This window comes from Arachis hypogaea, chromosome 17 (assembly GCF_003086295.3).
Source record: "Arachis hypogaea cultivar Tifrunner chromosome 17, arahy.Tifrunner.gnm2.J5K5, whole genome shotgun sequence".
NCBI lineage: Eukaryota > Viridiplantae > Streptophyta > Magnoliopsida > Fabales > Fabaceae > Arachis > Arachis hypogaea.
In genome coordinates, this window is record NC_092052.1 from 87,384,872 (window position 1) to 87,400,273 (window position 15,402).

General features: G+C 38.5%; 2 non-coding genes across 2 annotated transcripts; both read right to left on the bottom strand.

Moving 5' to 3' along the window:
* Nucleotides 1-4,337: 4,337 nt before the first annotated feature.
* LOC112767649 (small nucleolar RNA R71) lies at nt 4,338-4,445 on the bottom strand. The gene has a single exon (XR_003185091.1). It is a non-coding gene; the product is annotated as a small nucleolar RNA R71 (small nucleolar RNA).
* A 10,379-nt stretch (nt 4,446-14,824) lies between these two features.
* On the bottom strand, nt 14,825-14,932 carry LOC112768559 (small nucleolar RNA R71). Its single transcript, XR_003185972.1, has one exon. It is a non-coding gene; the product is annotated as a small nucleolar RNA R71 (small nucleolar RNA).
* Nucleotides 14,933-15,402: the final 470 nt, after the last annotated feature.

Sequence of the window (15,402 nt, forward strand, 5' to 3'; positions counted from 1 at the left end):
GTTGGTTACAGAGGCTTCCATAGAAGATATACTTCACTGTCTACCTAAGACCCGCGATACAGATGCTATTGAGTAGGCAGATGTGGTAATACACTGCATGACCTTTGATTATGATGCTCTGAGGGATGTGATTGCCACCCCGGATGCCCCTTGGGTAATGGATGCTAACAACAGGAAGCCCAAGGGGATGGTTGATGAGCGGATAATTTATACGCTTTTTGACATTGTTTTTAGTATGTTTTTAGTAGGATCTAGTCACTTTTAGGGATGTTTTCATTAGTTTTTATGTTAAATTCACATTTCTGGACTTTACTATGAGTTTGTGTGTTTTTCTATGATTTCAGGTATTTTCTGGCTGAAATTGAGGGACTTCAGCAGAAATCAGATTCAGGGGTTGAAAAAGGACTGCTGATGCTGTTGGATTCTGACCTCCCTGCACTCAAAGTGGATTTTCTGGAGCTACAGAACTCGAACTGGCGCGCTTCGAATTGCGTTGGAAAGTAGACATCCAGGGCTTTCCAGCAATATATAATAGTCCATACTTTGGCCAAGAATTGATGACGTAAACTGGCGTTCAACGCCAGCATTCTACCCAAATCTGGCATCTAGCGCCAGAAAAGGATCCAAAACCAGAGTTGAACGCCCAAACTGGCACAAAAACTGGCGTTCAACTCCACAAATGGCCTCTGCACGTGCAACACTTAAGCTCAGCCCAAACACATACCAAGTGGGCCCCGGAAGTGGATTTATACATCAAATACTTACTCATGTAAACCCTAGTAGCTAGTTTATTATAAATAGGACCTCTTACTATTGTATTAGGCATCTTTGGTCTCAGTTTTATTCCATTGTTCATCTTAGGAGACTATTGATCTCGTTTAGGGGGCTGGCCATCTCGGCCATGCCTGGACCTTCACTTATGTATTTTCAACGGTAGAGTTTCTACACTCCATAGATTAAGGTGTGGAGCTCTGCTGTTCCTCAAAGATTAATGCAAATACTACTGTTTTCTATTCAATTCATCTTATTTCGCTTCTAAGATATCCATTCGCACCCAAGAACGTGATGAAGGTGATGATTATGTGTGACGCCCATCATCCTTCCCCCTTATGAACGCGTGCCTGACAAACACTTCTGTTCTACATGAATTAAGCTAGAATGAGTATCTCTTAGATCTCCTAACCAGAATCTTCGTGGCGTAAGCTAGAATGATGGCGGCATTCAAGAGAATCCGGAAAGTCTAAACCTTGTCTTTGGTATTCCGAGTAGGATTCAATGATTGAATGACTGTGACGAGCTTCAAACTCGCGAGTGTGGGCGTTAGTGACAGACGCAAAAGGAGGGTGAATCCTATTCCAGCATGATCGAGAACCGACAGATGAATGGCCGTGCTGTGACAGAGCATGTGAGCATATCTTTCACTGAGAGGAGGGGATGTAGCCACTGACAACGGTGATGCCCTTGCAAAAAGCCAGCCATGGAAAGGAGTAAGACTGATTGGATGAAGATAGCAGGAAAGCAGAGGTTCAGAGGAACGAAAAGCATCTCCATTCGCTTATGTGAAATTCCTACCAATGATTTACATAAGTATCTCTATCCCTATTTTATTATTTAATATTCGAAAACACCATTATCACTTTATATCTGCCTGACTGAGATTTACAAGGTGACCATAGCTTGCTTCATACCAACAATCTCCGTGGGATTCGACCCTTACTCACGTAAGGTATTACTTGGACGACCCAGTGCACTTGCTGGTTAGTTGTATCGAAGTTGTGACAATCATGAATTAAGATCAGAGCACCAAGCTTTGGAGCCATTACCAGGATTTGTTCGAGCCTGGAGATCACAATTTCGTGCACTAAGTTTTTGGCGCCGTTGCCGGGGATTGTTTGAGTTTGGACAACTGACGGTTCATCTTGTTGCTCAGATTAGGTAATTTTCTTTTTGTTTTGTTTTCAAAAAAAATTTTCAAACATATTTCAAAATATTCTCATCTGTTTTCGAAAAAAAAAATGTTTTCATAAATTTATTCAAAATTTTTAAGAATGAATTCTAGTGTTTTATGAAGCATGTGAAGCCTGGCTGGCTGTAAAGCCATGTCTAGATTCATTTGGACTGAGGCTTGCAATTTGTTATCAAAGAGCAACTTAGTTGTTGCTCATCCACCTGCTGCTGATCCATGATCACCTGCTGAAGCTTGGCTGGCCATTGGCCATGTCTAGTATTTTGGACCGGAGCTTTCTTTGAAAGCTTGGCTGGCTAGTGAGCCATGTCTAATTCCTGGACTGAAGCTTTAGACTAACATGGCAAGATTCCTGGAATTCATATTAAAAATTTTTGGAATCCTTATTTTTTCTTTTAATATGCGAAAAATATAAAATAAAAATCCAAAAAAATTAGAAAATCATAAAAATCAAAAATATTTTGTATTTCTTATTTGAGTCTTGAGTCATATCATAAGTTTGGTGTCACTTGCATAAGCATCTTGCATTTTTTTTCGAAAATATCATGCATCCATAGTGTTCTTCATGATCTTCAAGTTGTTCTTGGTAAGTCTTCTTGTTTGATCTTGATGATTTTTTGTTTTGTGTCTTTTCATGTTTATCATATGCATTCTTGAATTCTTAGTGCGTAAGCATTAAAGAATTCTAAGTTTGGTGTCTTGCATGATTTCTTTGCATTAAAAATTTTTCAAAATTGTGTCTATGATGTTCATCTTGACATTCATAGTGTTCTTGGTGTTCATCTTGACATTCATAGCATTCTTGCATGCATTCATTGTTTTGATCTAAAAATTTCATGCATTGCATAATTTTCATGTTTTTCATAAAAATTTCAAAAATCAAAAAAAATATCTTTCCCTTTTTCTCTCATCAAATTCGAAAATTTGGATTGACTTTTTCAAAAATTTTTAAAATCAAGTTGTTTCTTATGAGTCAAATCAAATTTTCAATTTGAAAATCTTATCTTTTTCAAAATCTTTTTCAAAAATCAAATCTTTTTCAAAATTCTTAGTTATTTTCGAAAATTCAAAAAATATTTTTCAAAAATCTTTTTCTTAATTTTTTCACAAATTTTCGAAAATAACATAAACAATTAATGTTTTGATTCAAAAATTTGAAGTTTGTTACTTGCTTGTTAAGAAAGATTCAAACTTTAAGTTCTAGAATCATATCTTGTGATTTCTCATGAATCAAGTCATTAATTGTGATTTTAAAAATCAAATCTTTTTCAAAACTAATTTCAATCATATCTTTTCAAAAATATCTTCTTATCTTATCTTTTTCAAAAATATCTTTTCAAAATATCTTTTCTAACTTCCTAACTTCTTATCTTTTCAAAATTTGTTTCAACTAACTAACTAACTTTTTGTTTGTTTCTTAACTTTTTCAAAACTACCTAACTAACTCTCTCTCTCTAATTTTCAAAAATATCTCCCCCCTTTTTTCAAAAATTTCTTTTTAATTAACTAATTATTTTTATTTTTATTTTTGATTTCAAAAAAAAAATTTCGAAAAAAAAATATTTACTAACATTTTTCAAAAACCATTTTTCAAAAATCACTAACTCTTTTTCAAAATAATTTTCGAAAATTATCCCTCCCCCATCCTATTCTATTTATTCATTCATATCCTAACATCTCATCTCACATCTCTTCCATCCGTACAGTTGTGTTTCTTCCTTTACATCACATTCTTTGTCTCCCCCTCTTTTCTTCCACTCACAAAGGGATCCCTATACTGTGGTATAAAGGATCTCTATTATTATTATTATTTTTCTGTGCCTTCTTCTTTGTCATATGAGCAGGAGCAATGATAAGAACATTCTTGTGGAAGCAGATCCAGAACCTGAAAGGACTCTGAAGAGAAAATTAAGAGAAGCTAAAATACAACAATCCAGAGATAACCTTTCAAGAAATTTTCGAACAGGCAGAGGAGATGGCAGCCGAAAATAATAATAATGTAAGGAAGATGTTTGGTGACTATACTGCACCTAATTCCAATTTACATGGAAGAAGCATCTCCATTCCTGCCATTGGAGCAAACAACTTTGAGCTGAAACCTCAATTAGTTTCTCTGATGCAGCAGAACTGCAAGTTTCATGGACTTCCATCTGAAGATCCTTTTCAGTTCTTGACTGAATTCTTGCAGATATGTGATACTGTTAAGACTAATGGAGTAGATCCTGAAGTCTATAGGCTCATGCTTTTCCCTTTTGCTGTAAGAGACAGAGCTAGATTATGGTTGGATTCTCAACCCAAAGACAGCCTGAACTCTTGGGATAAGCTGGTCACGGCTTTCTTAGCCAAGTACTTTCCTCCTCAAAAGCTGAGCAAGCTTAGAGCTGATGTTCAAACCTTCAGACAGAAAGAAGGTGAATCCCTCTATGAAGCTTGGGAAAGATACAAACAGTTGACCAAAAAGTGTCCTTCTGACATGCTTTCAGAATGGACCATCCTGGATATATTCTATGATGGTTTATCTGAGCTATCAAAGATGTCATTGGATACCTCTGCAGGTGGATCCATTCACCTAAAGAAAACGCCTGCAGAAGCTCAAGAACTCATTGACATGGTTGCTAATAACCAGTTCATGTACACTTCTGAAAGGAATCCTGTGAGCAATGGGACGCCTATGAAGAAGGGAGTTCTTGAAGTTGATACTCTGAATGCCATATTGGCTCAGAACAAAATATTGACCCAACAGGTCAATATGATCTCTCAGAGTCTGCATGGAATGCAAGCTGCATCCAACAGTACTCAAGAGGCTTCTCCTGAAGAAAAGCTTATGATCCTGAGCACCCTGCAATAGCAGAGGTAAATTACTTAGGTGAACCTTATGGAAACACCTATAACTCAACATGGAGAAATCATCCAAATTTCTCATGGAAGGAACAAAAGCCCCAACAAGGCTTTAATAATGGTGGAAGAAACAGGTTTAGCAACAGCAAGCCTTTTCCATCATCAACTCAGCAACAGACAGAGAACTCTGAACAAAATACTTCTAATTTAGCAAATCTAGTCTCTGATCTATCTAAGGCCACTGTAAGTTTCATGAATGAAACAAGGTCTTCCATTAGAAATCTGGAAGCACAAGTGGGCCAGCTGAGTAAAAGGATCACTGAAATCCCTCCTAGTACTCTCCCAAGCAATACAGAAGAGAACCCAAAAGGAGAGTGCAAGGCCATTGACATAAGCGCCATGGCCGAACCTCTGAGGAGAGGAGAGGACGTGAATCCCAAGGAGGAGGACCTCCTGGGACGTCCAGTGATCAATAAGGGGCTTCCCTCTGAGGAACCAAAGGACTCTGAGGCTCTTCTAGAGACCATAGAGATTCCATTGAACCTCCTTATGCCCTTCATGAGCTCTGATGAGTATTCCTCTTCTGAAGAGAATGAGGATGTCACTGAAGAGCAAACTGCCAAGTTTCTTGGTGCAATCATGAAGCTAAATGCCAAATTATTTGGCATTGATACTTGGGAAGTTGAACCTCCCTTGTTCATCAATGAACTAAGTGATCTGGATCAACTGACATTGCCTCAGAAGAGATAGGATCCTGGAAAGTTCATAATACCCTGTACCATAGGCACCATGATCTTTAAGGCTCTGTGTGACCTTGGTTCAGGAATAAACCTCATGCCCCTATCTGTAATAGAGAAACTGGGAATCTATGGGGTGCAAGCTGCTAAAATCTCATTAGAGATGGCAGACAGCTCAAGAAAACAGGCTTATGGACAAGTAGAGGACGTGTTAGTAAAGGTTGAAGGCCTTTACATCCCTGCTGATTTCATAGTCCTGGATACTGGAAAGGAAGAGGATGAATCCATCATCCTAGGAAGACCTTTCCTGGCCACAGCAAGAGCTGTGATTGATGTTGACAGAGGTGAAATATTCCTTCAATGGAATGAGAACTCCCTTGTGTTTAAAACTCAAGGATCTCCCTCTGCAACCATGGAGAGGAAGCAGAAAAGCTTCTCTCCAAGCAGAGTCAACCAGAGCCCCCACAGTCAAACCCTAAGTTTGGTGTTGGGAGGCCACAACCAAACTCTAAGTTTGGTGTTGAACTCCCATATCCAAACTCTAAGTTTGGTGTTGGAGAGTCTCAACAAAGCTCTGCACATCTGTGAGGCTCCATGAGAGCCCACTGTCAAGCTATTGACATTAAAGAAGCGCTTATTGGGAGGCAACCTAATGTTTATTTATCTAACTATATTTTTCTTAGTTATGTGTCTTTATAGGTTCATGATCATGAGGAGTCATAAAATAAATATAAAAATTGAAAACGGAATCAAAAACAGCAGAAGAAAAATCACACCCTAGAGGAGCATCTGTCTGGCGTTCAAACGCCAGAACAGAGCATAGTTCTGGCGCTGAACGCCCAGAATGGGAGCATCCTGGCGCTGAACGCCCAGAACAAGCATGGTTCTGGCGTTCAACGCCAGAAATGGCAGCAAAGGGGCGTTGAACGCCCAAAATGGGCACCAACCTGGCGCTGAACGCCCAGAGTTGTGTGCAAGGGCATTTTACATGCCTAAATTGGTGCAGGGATGTAAATGCCTTGACACCTCAGGATCTGTGGACCCCACAGGATCATCTCAGGATCTGTGGACCCCACAGGATCCCCACCTACCTCATCATCTCTCTTTCCATTCATGATCATCCCTTCTTTTTTTCCATTTACCACTCACATCCATACACCCACTACCTTAAAAAATTCAACATCTCTCTCCCACCCAATCCCACCCATATGGCCGAATACACACTCCCATCCATCTCCTCCATATCTTCTTCTTATTCTTCTATTCTTTCTTCTTTTGCTCGAGGGCGAGCAACATTCTAAGTTTGGTGTGGTAAAAGCATAGCTTTTTTGTTTTTTCCATAACCATTGATGGCACCTAAGGCCAGAGAAACCTCTAGAAAGAGGAAAGGGAAGACAAAAGCTTCCATCAAGGGTCTATAGCTCAGTGGTAGAACATTTGACTGCAAATCAAGAGATCCCTGAGATACCTCAAGGGATACATTTTCTTCCACACAATTATTGGAAGCAACTAAGGGTGGAACATCAAGAGCACTCCATCATCCTTCATGAAATCAGAGAAGATCTAAAAGCACTAAAAGAGGAGCAACAAAGGCAAGGAAGAGACATAGAAGAGCTCAAGGACATCATTGATTCCTCAAGAAGGAAATGCCACCATTACTAAGGTGGATTCATTCCTTGTTCTTAATTCTTCTGCTTTTCGTTTTCTATGTTATATGCTTATCTATGTTTGTGTCTTCATTACATGATCATTAGTAGTTAGTAACTTTGTCTTAAAGTTATAAATGTCCTATGAATCCATCACCTCTCTTAAATGAAAAATGTTTTAATTCAAAAGAACAAGAAGTACATGAGTTTCAAATTTATCCTTGAACTTAGTTTAATTATATTGATGTGGTGACAATGCTTCTTGTTTTCTGAATGTATGCTTGAACAGTGCATATGTCTTTTGAAGTTGTTGTTTAAGAATGTTAAATATGTTGGCTCTTGAAAGAATGATGACTAGGAGACATGTTATTTGATAATCTGAAAAATCATAAAAATGATTCTTGAAGCAAGAAAAAGCAGCAAAGAACAAAGCTTGCAGAAAAAAAAAAATAGGCGAAAAAAAAATAGAAAGAAAAAGAAAAAGCAAGCAGAAAAAGCCAAAGCTCTTAAAACCAAGAGGAAAGAGCAAAAAGCCAATAACCCTTAAAACCAAAAGGCAAGGGCAAATAAAAAGGATCCCAAGGCTTTGAGCATCAGTGGATAGGAGGGCCTAAAGGAATAAAATCCTGGTCTAAACGGCTAAACCAAGCTGTCCCTAACCATGTGCTTGTGGCGTGTAGGTGTCAAGTGAAAACTTGAGACTGAGCGGTTAAAGTCAAGGTCCAAAGCAAAAAAAAAGAGTGTGCTTAAGAACCCTGGACACCTCTAATTGGGGACTTTAGCAAAGCTGAGTCACAATCTGAAAAGGTTCACCCAACTATGTGTCTGTGGCATTTATGTATCCGGTGGTAATACTGGAAAACAAAGTGCTTAGGGCCACGACCAAGACTCATAAGAAGCTGTGTTCAAGAATCATCATACTGAACTAGGAGAATCAATAACACTATTCGAAATCTGAAGTTCCTATAGATGCCAATCATTCTGAACCTCAATGGATAAAGTGAGATGCCAAAACTATTCAAGAGGCAAAAAGCTATAAGTCCCGCTCATATGATTGGAGCTATGTTTCATTGATAGTTTGGAATTTATAGTATATTCTCTTCTTTTTTTCCTATTTGATTTTCAGTTGCTTGGGGACAAGCAACAATTTAAGTTTGGTGTTGTGATGAGCGGATAATTTATACGCTTTTTGACATTGTTTTTAGTATGTTTTTAGTAGGATCTAGTCACTTTTAGGGATGTTTTCATTAGTTTTTATGTTAAATTCACATTTCTGGACTTTACTATGAGTTTGTGTGTTTTTCTGTGATTTCAGGTATTTTCTGGCTGAAATTGAGGGACTTGAGCAGAAATCAGATTCAGAGGTTGAAAAAGGACTGCTGATGCTGTTGGATTCTGACCTCCCTACACTCAAAGTGGATTTTCTGGAGCTACAGAACTCGAAATAGCGCGCTTTCAATTGCGTTGGAAAGTGGACATCCAGGGCTTTCCATCAATATATTATAGTCCATACTTTGGCCAAGAATTGACGACGTAAACTGGCGTTCAACGCCAGCTTTCTACCCAAATCTGGCATCCAGCGCCAGAAAAGGATCCAAAACCAGAGTTGAACGCCCAAACTGGCACAAAAACTGGCGTTCAACTCCACAAATGGCCTCTGCACGTGCAACACTTAAGCTCAGCCCAAACACACACCAAGTGGGCCCCGGAAGTGGATTTATACATCAAATACTTACTCATGTAAACCCTAGTAGCTAGTTTATTATAAATAGGACCTCTTACTATTGTATTAGGCATCTTTGGTCTCAGTTTTATTCCATTGTTCATCTTAGGGGGCTGGCCATCTCGGCCATGCCTGGACCTTCACTTATGTATTTTCAACGGTAGAGTTTCTACACTCCATAGATTAAGGTGTGGAGCTCTACTGTTCCTCAAAGATTAATGCAAAGTACTACTGTTTTCTATTCAATTCATCTTATTTTGCTTCTAAGATATCCATTCGCACCCAAGAACGTGATGAAGGTGATGATTATGTGTGATGCCCATCATCCTTCCCCCTTATGAACGCGTGCCTGACAAACACTTCTGTTCTACATGAATTAAGCTAGAATGAGTATCTCTTAGATCTCCTAACCAGAATCTTCGTGGCGTAAGCTAGAATGATGGCGGCATTCAAGAGAATCTGGAAAGTCTAAACCTTGTCTGTGGTATTCCGAGTAGGATTCAATGATTGAATGACTGTGACGAGCTTCAAACTCGCGAGTGCTGGGCGTTAGTGACAGACGCAAAAGGAGGGTGAATCCTATTCCAGCATGATCGAGAACCGACAGATGAATGGCCGTGCTGTGACAGAGCATGTGAGCATATCTTTCACTGAGAGGAGGGGATGTAGCCACTGACAATGGTGAAGCCCTTGCATAAAGCCAGCCATGGAAAGGAGTAAGACTGATTGGATGAAGATAGCAGGAAAGCAGAGTTTCAGAGGAACGAAAAGCATCTCCATTCGCTTATCTGAAATTCCTACCAATGATTTACATAAGTATCTCTATCCCTATTTTATTATTTAATATTCGAAAACACCATTATCACTTTATATCTGCCTGACTGAGATTTACAAGGTGACCATAGCTTGCTTCATACCAACAATCTCCGTGGGATTCGACCCTTACTCACGTAAGGTATTACTTGGACGACCCAGTGCACTTGCTGGTTAGTTGTATCGAAGTTGTGACAATCATGAATTAAGATCAGAGCACCAAGCTTTGGAGCCATTACCAGGATTTGTTCGAGCCTGGAGATCACAATTTCGTGCACCAATGGTGTTTATTCATCTTTTGAGGGAGGCCAGGACGTGGCATCAGATCTTTGCCCACTACGTCATGCCTATCACTCATTTCACAGAGATCCCGGTGGACATGCTCGTCCTGATTGGATGTGTTATGGAGGGGAAAGAGGTATACTTCACTCAAATGGCACAGCTGGCTGGTACCCCATGGTTGGCGGATGATATATCACCATCCCCGGATGACGAAAATGAGGAGTTCATTCCGTGGGGGACATGGGTGAACGAGAAGCCCTTATCCCAGCGCTCGTCTAGAGCCAGAGCAGCAGCAGCCAGACCTTCTTCTTCATCAGCTGTAGCAGCACCGTCAGCACCATCAGCATCCACTACACAACCAGCAGCACCTCAACCGACTTACCTTCTAGTCCAGCACCTGATCCGCTTTATGGAGCGCAGTGAGCGCCGCATTATACGACACCTGGACAGGATGGATCAGATGTTTGTGGCATTGGGCATTGAGTTGCCCCCTCTTCCTGACTCTTCTGCATAACAGGAGGAGCATGCTGAGGAGCATGAGGCAGAGCCAGCTCAGACAGAGGCACCACCGCAAACAAAGGCTACTCTGGAGGTTCAGCAGCCACCTGAGGAGCCACAGCCTGAGACCCAGCCAGACATGACAGTTGGCCCTCACCATGAGCCAGAGCAGTAGCATCGAGGACGATGCTCGATTCTAAGTGTAGGGAGGTGATGAGCGGATAATTTATACACTTTTTGGCATTATTTTTAGTATGTTTTTAGTAGGATCTAGTTACTTTTAGGGATATTTTTATTAGTTTTTATGTTAAATTCACATTTCTGGACTTTACTATGAGTTTGTGTGTTTTTCTGTGATTTCAGATATTTTCTAGCTGAAATTGAGGGACTTGAGCAAAAATCAGATTCAGAGGTAGAAGAAGGACTGCTGATGCTGTTGGATTCTGACCTCCCTGCACTCAAAGTGAATTTTCTGGAGATACAGAACTCAAAATGGCGTGCTTCCAATTGTTTTGGAAAGTACACATCCAGGCTTTTCAGCAACATATAATAGTCCATACTTTGGCCGAGTTTAGATGACGCAAAAGGGCCTTGAACGCCAGTTCTACGCTGCAGTCTGGAGTTAAACGCCAGAAACACGTCACGAACCAGAGTTGAACGCCAGAAACACGTTACAACCTGGCGTTCAACTCCAAAAAGAGCCTCTGCACGTGTAACATTCAAGCTCATCCCAAGCACACACCAAGTGGGCCCCAGAAGTGGATTTATGCATCAATTACTTACTTCTGTAAACCCTAGTAACTCGTTTAGTATAAATAGGACTTTTTACTATTGTATTAGACATCTTTGGAACATCTTTGGAAGATCGTGGATTGTATTTTTGATCCTGTGATAACGTTTTTGGGGCTGGCCTCTCGGCCATGCCTGAACCTTTCACTTATGTATTTTCAACGGTAGAGTTTCTACACTCCATAGATTAAGGTGTGGAGCTCTGCTGTTCCTCATGAATTAATGCAAAGTACTACAGTTTTCTACTCAATTCAACTTATTCTGCTTCTAAGATATCCATTCGCACCCAAGAACATGATGAATGTGATGATTATGTGACGCTCATCATCATTCTCACTTATGAACGCGTGCCTGACAAACACTTCTGTTCTACATGCAACCAAGCTAGAATGAGTATCTCTTAGATATCTAATACAGAAGACCGAGTCCGAGATATTAGAATCTTCGTGGTATAAGTTAGAACCCATGGATGGCCATTCCTGAGATCCGAAAAGTCTAAACCTTGTCTGTGGTATTCCGAGTAGGATCTGGGAAGGGATGGCTGTGACGATCTTCAAACTCGCGAGTGCTGGGCGTAGTGACAGACGCAAAAGGAGGGTGAATCCTATTCCAGTATGATCGAGAACCTCAGATGATTAGCCGTGCCGTGACAGAGCATTTGGACCTTTTTCATAAGAGGATGGGATGTAGCCATTGACAACGGTGATTCCCTTACAGAAAGCTTGCCATGGAAAGGAGTAGGACTGATTGGATGAAGACAGCAGGAAAGCAGAAGTTCAGAAGAACGAAAGCATCTCTATACGCTTATCTGAAATTCTAACCAATGAATTACATAAGTATTTCTATATTTATTTTCTATTTATTTATTATTTATTTTCGAAAACTCCATAACTATTTGATATCCTCCTGACTGAGATTTACAAGGTGACCATAGCTTGCTTCATACCGACAATCTCCGTGGAATTGACCCTTACTCACGTAAGGTTTTATTAGTTGGACAACCCAGTGCACTTATTGGTTAGTTGTGCGAAGTTGTGAAGTTATGTTTGGACCATGGTATTGTGCACCAGTTATTGCCGCCATGCCACGGAGAGAACGAACAACAAATTTTACAATCTCAGAGTAACAATTTCGCATGTATCAAGTTTTTGGCGCCGTTGCCAGGGATTGTTCGAGTTTGGACAACTGACGGTTCATCTTGTTGCTCAGATTAGGTAATTTTCTTTTTGTTTTATTTTCAAAAATTTTTCAAAAAAATTCTTTCAAAAATTTCTCATCTGTTTTCGAAAATTATTCTAAATTTTTTTAAGAATGAATTCTAGTATTTCATGAAGCATGTTGAAGCCTGACTGGCTGTAAAGCCATGTCTAAATTCATTTGGACTGGGGCTTCCAACCCAACATTATCAAGAGCAAGCTAGTTGTTGCTAATCCACCTGCTGCTGTTCCTGATCCACCTGATTTACATGCTAAAGCTTGACTGGCTATTAAGCCATATCTAACCCTGAGATTGGAGCTTTAGACTAAGAATGCAAGATTCCTGGAATTCACATTAAAAATTTTGGAATCCTTATTTTTCTTTTTCACATTAATTTTCGAAAAATCCAAAAAAAATCATAAAATCATAAAAATCAAAAATATTTTGTGTTTCTTGTTTGAGTCTTGAGTCAATTTCAAGTTTGATGTCAATTGCATTTTTTCTAAAAAATTCTCTGCATTTTTCAAAAATTCATGCATTCATGCATTCATAGTGTTCTTCATGATCTTTAAGTTGTTACTGGCCAGTCTTCTTGTTTGATCTTCATATTTTCTTGTTTTGTGTCTTTTCTTGTTTTTCATGTGCATTTTTGCATTCATAGTGTCTGAACGTGAAAGATTTCTAAGTTTGGTGTCTTGCATGTTTTCTTTGCATTGAAAATTTTTCAAAAATATGTTCTTGATGTTCATCATGATCTTCAAAGTGTTCTTGGTGTTCATCTTGACATTCATAGCATTCTTGCATACATTCATTGTTTTGATCCATAACTTTCATGCATTGCATCAATTTCATGTTTTTCTCTCTCATCATTAAAAATTCAAAAATAAAAAAAAATATCTTTCCCTTTTTCACTCATAAATTTCGAAAATTTGGATTGACTTTTTCAAAAAATTTTAAAATCTAGTTGTTTTTAAGAGTCAAATCAAATTTTCAATTTAAAAATCTTATCTTTTTCAAAATCTTTTTCAAAAATCTTATCTTTTTCATTTTTCGTAGTCATTTTCGAAAATTTAAAAAAAAAAGTTATTTTTCAAAAATCTTTTCTTAATTTTATCTTATAATTTTCGAAAATTTTCTCATTAATTAATGTTTTGATTCAAAAATTTCATGTTTGTTACTTGCTTGTGAAGAAAGATTCAAACTTTAAATTCTAGAATCATATCTTGTGATTTCTTGTGAATCAAGTCATTAATTGTGATTTTAAAAATCAAATCTTTTTCAAAACTAATTTCAATCATATCTTTTCAAAAATATCTTTTTATCTTATCTTTTTCAAAATCATATCTTTTCTATCATATCTTTTTAAAACATATCTTTTTCAAAATTTTGATTTTAAAATATCTTTTCTAACTTCTTATCTTCTTATCTTTTCAAAATTGATTTTCAAATTTGTTTCAACTAACTAACTAACTTTTTGTTTGTTTCTTATCTTTTTCAAAACTACCTAACTAACTCTCTCCCTCTAATTTTCGAAAATCTCTTCCCTCTTTTTCAAAAATTCTTTTTAATTAACTAATTGTTTCAAATTTTATTTTTAATATTTCTTCTTTTAATTTTCGAAAATCACTAACCATTTTTCAAAAATAATTTTCGAAAATCCTTCTCTCTCATCTCCTTCTTTTTATTTATTCATCTTCTAACACTTCTCTCCCATCCAAAAATTTGAACACTACCTCCCTCTCTGTGTTCGAGTTTTTCTTCTTCCCTATTATTATTATTTTTCTGTTCCCTCTTTTTCATATGAGCAGGAGCAAGGACAAGAAAATTCTTGTTGAAGCAGATCCTGAACCTGAAAAGGACTCTGAAAAGGAAACTAAGAGAAGCTAAAATACAACAATCCAGAGATAACCTTACAGAAATTTTCAAACAGAAAGAGGATATGGCAGCCGAAAATAATAATAATGCAAGGAGGATGCTTGGTGACTTTACTGCACCTAATTCCAATTTCCATGGAAGAAGCATCTCCATCCCTGCTATTGGAGCAAACAATTTTGAGCTGAAACCTCAATTAGTTTCTCTAATGCAGCAAAATTGCAAGTTTCATGGACTTCCATCTGAAGATCCTTTTCAGTTCTTAACTGAATTCTTGCAGATCTATGATACTGTTAAGACTAATGGAGTAGATTCTGAAGTCTACAGGCTCATGCTTTTCCTTTTTGCTATAAGAGATAGAGCTAGAGTGTGGTTGGACTCTCAACCCAAAGATAGCCTGAACTCTTGGGATAAGCTGGTCACGGCTTTCTTAGCCAAGTTCTTTCCTCCCCAAAAGCTGAGTAAGCTTAGAGTGGATGTTTAAACCTTCAGACAGAAAGAAGGTGAATCCCTCTATGAAGCTTGGGAGAGATATAAGCAACTCACCAAAAAGTGTCCTTCTGACATGCTTTCAGAATGGACCATCCTGGATATATTCTATGATGGTCTGTCTGAATTAGCTAAGATGTCATTGGATACTTCTGCAGGTGGATCCATTCACCTAAAGAAAATGCCTGCAGAAGCTCAAGAACTCATTGACATGGTTGCTAATAACCAGTTTATGTACACTTCTGAGAGGAATCCTGTGAGTAATGGGACACCTCAGAAGAAGGGAGTTCTTGAAATTGATACTCTGAATGCCATATTGGCTCAGAATAAAATATTGACTAAGCAAGTCAATATGATTTCTCAGAGTCTGAATGGAATGCAAGCTGCATCCAACAGTACTCGAGAGGCATCTTCTGAAGAAGAAGCTTATGATCCTGAAAACCCTGCAATAGCAGAGGTAAATTACATGGGTGAACCATATGGAAACACCTATAATCCCTCACGGAGAAATCACCCAAATCTCTCATGGAAGGATCAACAAAAGCCTCAACA